The sequence below is a fragment of the Didymosphaeria variabile genome, assembly GCF_027946475.1.
Source record: "Didymosphaeria variabile strain IMI 356815 chromosome Unknown scaffold_11, whole genome shotgun sequence".
Lineage (NCBI taxonomy): Eukaryota > Fungi > Ascomycota > Dothideomycetes > Pleosporales > Didymosphaeriaceae > Didymosphaeria > Didymosphaeria variabile.
Window position 1 is genome coordinate 85,204 of NW_026611630.1, and position 5,870 is coordinate 91,073.

Sequence of the window (5,870 nt, forward strand, 5' to 3'; positions counted from 1 at the left end):
CATGTTTGACTTCCTATGGCGATGGAAGGTCCTACACCTGTGTCTGCATTAATACACGCTGCTACAATGGTTACAGCGGGTATATTTATTAATGCGTTCATCTCCTTTAATAGAATATAGTTCAACAGTATTAATGTTATGTTTATGATTAGGTGCTATTACAACTGTATTTAGTTCTCTAATCGGTTTATTCCAACAAGATATTAAAAAAGTTATAGCTTATTCTACAATGAGTCAATTAGGAATGATGGTTATAGCTGTTGGTTTATCTTGTTACAACATAGCTTTATTTCATTTGGTTAATCATGCATTCTATAAAGCACTTTTATTCTTAGGAGCTGGGTCGGTTATTCATGCTGTAGCTGATAACCAAGATTTTAGAAGATATGGAGGGTTAAGATCTTTCTTACCACTTACATACTCAGTAATGCTTATAGCATCCTTAAGTTTAGTAGCATTCCCCTTTATGACTGGGTTTTATTCAAAAGATTTAATACTTGAATCTGCATATGGACAATACCATTTTTCTAGTACAGTTGTTTATATAATAGCCACAATAGGAGCAATGTTTACCACATTATACTCTGTAAAAGTATTATATTTAACATTCTTAACTAATCCTAATGGACCTTTAATCAATTATAAACAAGCACATGAAGGTGATATCTTTATGAGCTTACCGTTAATGATTTTAGCTGTATTCTCTATATTCTTTGGTTTTATAACAAAAGATATATTTATAGGATTAGGTTCAGGGTTCTTTTCAGACAATGCCTTGTTTATACACCCTTCTCATGAAATACTGTTAGACACGGAGTTTGGAGTACCAACAGTATTTAAATTATTACCTTTAATATTTACTATTACATTGAGTGTTATTTCTATTGTATTATCTGAATATTTATCTCTTATATTAATTTATTTTAAATTATCTAGAGTGGGTTACAACATATTTAGTTTCTTTAATCAACGTTTCTTAATAGAACTATTCTATAACAGATTCATTACAGGTCTTCTATTAAAACTAGGGGTCAAACAACTAAAGTACTAGATCACTGCATATTAATATCATTGATTGTACTGCACCAGAAACTTGAGAAAATCTATTTAGAGATTCTCACAAGATTTTTTTCCACAGTCTTTTGTTTATTAATATGAACTTTTTTTTTATTCTTTGTTGGGTAAAAAAAAAAAAACAAATAGTAAGTACTATTCTTAATTATCGTTTTCTATTAAAGTTTATAGAAAAATTTTTTTTTATATCTGTATATTTAGTTTTTTTAATCTTTACGTTTTTAGCTACTTTATTAGGTAGCTTAATCTTTGGTTATTATTCACTTTTTTATTCTATAGATTTTTATCTCTTAACTGAAAATCTATATTTACTTTTCACGGGTCAAATAGATTTTATTTCATGAGTTTATAACTTTTTGACCTATACAAGTGAAGACTTTCATTTTTCGGGTTATGACATGAACAATAGTGGCGATGTTGATAAAGACATTCCTACATTTGCTATGACCAGTTCTCCGGACGACAAAGGTATATTTCAACATAACCAATTACGTAGTAGGTACAGTAATGCCCAGGAAGAATTTACGCAGGCTCTACAGAACTATGATCATGCTCATGACCGGGTTTACGATGATCCGAACTTACCAGCTAGGATAGATAAAATAAACCCTCATTCTTATAATCTACCGGAGGTAACAACTAAAGATATTGATTATTATTTCGCGCAGAAAGAAGTACTAAAAGCTTCCGAGTCAGCAAGAGCAGCATTTGAATCCGCTCGGGTAGCCGAAAGGTATGCTTCCTTTACTTCTACTGCAAACGTACCTTTAAGTCAAGCTCGAATGTTTGCTAATAACGCACAACAGGCATATCATTCAGCCCATACTCAAACCGAAGGAATAACAAATAGCATGGGTCTCCAATCAGTACAAATGCGGTTGTATGTTAACCATTTGGCTGATAGGGCATCACAAGACGCAATACAAGCTTCCAATGCTGCGAGGCAGGCAGCCATAGCAGCAAGATCAGTAGGTTTTGTTGATCCTATAAGGGACCTGCGGTAGCAGCAAGATCAGTAGGTTTAGTTGATCAAGGGGGAACTGTAATAGTTTTTTATAAGCTAGTACAGTGACTTGATAACACACACCTCTGATTCCTGTATTATAGGTTTAGTAGCTTTCATATTGTATAGTTTAATTTTTGTGTTAGACAATTTTTATATTATACAAAAAAAAAAGGGTATAGATGGTATAGACTTTTATAAGTTTATAGAGGTTCGATTCCTTAATACCTCGTAAAAAAGATATTTATACAAACTTTCTAAGGGATTTAATATTAGGGTAATAAAAGATTATTATTTCCCTTGCAATTTCAAGCATTTTAGCTCGTTATTGTTTTTGCTTTTAGTTTGCTTTTGCTTTTTAATTAAAAAACGAACTTTAACACTTATCCTTATAACACATAAGTAAGTGATTATTAAACCCTCTTAATTAATCAAATGAATTTTATTATTTTAATTAGTCTTTTAATAATACTCTACACCTAATATATTGTATACCTGATAGATTGGACACCTATTAGATTCCCCATTATTTAGTATCTAGATTTTCCACAGTTAGTAGTTTAAACTTACCAGTACTTAATATTTATATTTACCATTCTTTAAAATTTAGACTTGCCATTATCTAAAATTTAGGGTTACCATTCTTTAGAACTTACACATATTATGTTTAACACCTATATTTATAAATTATGTCTATCACAAATAATACTTATTACCTATTTACTTTTTATTAAAATATTTTTACATTATAGCTAATTACATTAGCTATATATAAAAAAAAGCTATAGATAGTATCATTAAGAGGTTTGTGATAGAACCTTAGAGTTGTAGTATTCTAATAGCATAGTGTTTTAATATAAATATTACAAAAGATTAAGTACACCCTAATAGTTACATATAATATACTTGAAATAACTACCTATTTACGTGAAAGTTTTTAAAGATATACCTTAAATCAAATTTAAATGGTAAACCTTACATACCAGCTTGAAAAAACAAAAGTATGCTATCTCTTTATACTTTATGAATAAATACGGCTATCTAATAAACTTATTTAAAAAGGAACATTCCCACACACAAATCTACTACATAAAAAAAAATATTTTGTTAAAGTAAAATTTTAAATACCACTTTATTTTGCCCATATAAATTGTATATGCTATTTTTAATCTATATACTAAATAGATTAAAAACATTTTCTTTTAAAACAATGATTTATTAAAAATACTATTCTGTGCAAGTACTAAAGGTAATGATATATCAATGGTTAATACTTAAGCATTAGAACGATTTAGCTTAATACTCATATTTGTAGCTATAATAATAACAAATAATAAATAAGTGATTCGAACACTTAACCTGCCGCGTGTAAAACGGATGCTCTACCAGTTGAGCTAATTTATTTTTTTTTTCTACCAATTGAGCTAATTTACTATTACAAAGTACTTTGAGTTATTGACAAGTTTTTCTGTTAAAGTTATAACTATACAATTTAATATGGCAAATAAAAATATCATAAAAATGATTCTTAAATATATATAGTTATTACGCTATAATATAATTACGATATAATATATTTACTATACTTTTTATATAAGATATTTATGCAAGACTATATCGTGGATATTCCTCCTATAAGATTAGAGGTTATTTATTTATTTTTCTATTTAATTCTGTTAAAATTACAGAATTATCAATCTGTTTTTTAACGATAGAATTATCTGCATCAGCTATAATAGCTGTGTTTTTCTTAACTTTGTTAATAGCAGTAAAGAAGTGAATTTTATCTTCATGTGATAAAACATTATTATCTTTAATATAGTTCTTCATTACCTTACATTGTAAATTGGTGTTTTCCCTCACCTTGTTAACATGTTTAACTTTATCCTTTCAAAACTTTTCAGGGTTTGATTCTAGTAAATCTTTATCAGGTGCGTGCAGATCATTACGCATTATTTCAAATAAACTGTCTACAACAGGCTTTACATCATTAAATTCCCTAAATTCCCTTAATGAACGAAAATTAGCTATTAAATTAAGATAATTTGGTATATGTTGACCTTAATTTCTTTTTTTTTATAATTTTTAATCTTTCTTGATTAATGGTATTAATATTTCCTTTTAGCTCATTCAGTAAATTATCTAGTTTACTAAAATCCAGCGGGGGAAGAGATACCTCTTCCACTTTGTTCTGGGAGAATGTAGTATCTAGATTAGTTTTAGGTGCGCTAGATCCCAAACCATCATTATTGTTGTCCGACTTAAAATTTATATCTAATTCATTGGTATTAAATACAACAGGGTGCTCATCTACAATCATAGCGAATTGTTTATTATCAAATATATTGAATATCATTTCAATAGTAATTTTACTTGCTATAGATAAAAATGAACTAATACCAGTTGCAGATGAAAATAGCACAGGATGTAATAGTAAAGGTGTATTTACACCATACTTAATAGCAAAATACCTTACAACATTTCCTATTACTATAGATGATACCACTATACAAAGGGTCTTCTTAGTAAATAATTTGCTAAGAAGATATGTAATGTAACGCCTGGAAAATAAAATAGAAGTGACTCCTTTTATTCTCAAATAAAAGGACTTCATACCTAAGAAAAAACCAGGCCCACTTTCTAGTAGAGCGACTGGTGAGGGTTCCCCCAGAAAAATTTTTGAACCAGGTGCCTCTTTACTATGATATGTTAATGTTTGTTTGCTATCTATAGTTAATGCATTTTTACCTAATTCAAATATAAATCCCAAGGTTAGTAACACGAAAAAAATCATCATTACTGCTAAGCCATAAATATCATTATTATACCCACTTACACTATATGGATAAACTAATAATATTTCTAAGTCAAATAAAAGGAATAAGAGACCAAATATGAAAAAGGATACACTAAATTGTGTTCTATTTTGTCCTAAAAAAGAATGAAACCCACATTCGAACACACTATCTTTTTCTTGATAAGGATTGTGGGGTGCTAATAGTAAATTTACGAATAATAAAATAAAAGATAATATAGGTATAAATATAATAAAAAAGGTTGTTGATGTCATTATATTAAAAAAGATTAGAGCTAATATATTAGACATATTTAATAAACTTTCAGGGATAAATATAAATAATGTTATTATTAATGTTATAATGGATACAGTTAAACTCAAGGAACTTGATAAGACTATGTTATGCATTTTAATATTTACTTTTTTAATGGTAATATCTTTTTCAGTGATTAAACTCTCTGCTTTAAAATCAGTTAGTTCATTGTTTAATTCGTAATCAGGTTTATAAAAGAATATCTGTTTTATAATTGCTAGATAATATACCGCACTAATAACACTAGTTAATATAGCAACAAGTGACATGAAAATGTATCCATTGTCAATAGCTGCACTTAAAATCATCTGTTTACCAAAAAAACCAATTAATGGTGGTATTCCTGCAAAAGAAAATAAAGTTATAGCTAAACTTAGGGATAATACAGGGTTTATGTAATAATAACCTTTTAATTGATCAATAAGTTGAATTGGAGAGTTATCAATATCCTTTAGGTTATCAAAGTATAAAGAATAACCTATCGCTATTATTAATACAAAAGCATTTAAGTTAGAAATAGAATATTGTATTAAATAAAACATAAATGCTTGTGTTGATTCTACTGTGTGTATACTTAAACCTAATAATATAAATCCGACGTGAGATATAGTACTAAAGGCATATAATCTTTTTATTCTCTTTTGTGTTAATCCTACAATAGTTCCTATGATTAAAGATAAGAG

The 5,870-nt window shown here is 28.1% G+C and overlaps 1 non-coding gene across 1 annotated transcript; it reads right to left on the bottom strand.

Moving 5' to 3' along the window:
* Positions 1-3,408: 3,408 nt before the first annotated feature.
* Positions 3,409-3,481, bottom strand: N0V89_012666. The gene has a single exon. It is a non-coding gene; the product is annotated as a tRNA-Val (tRNA).
* Positions 3,482-5,870: the final 2,389 nt, after the last annotated feature.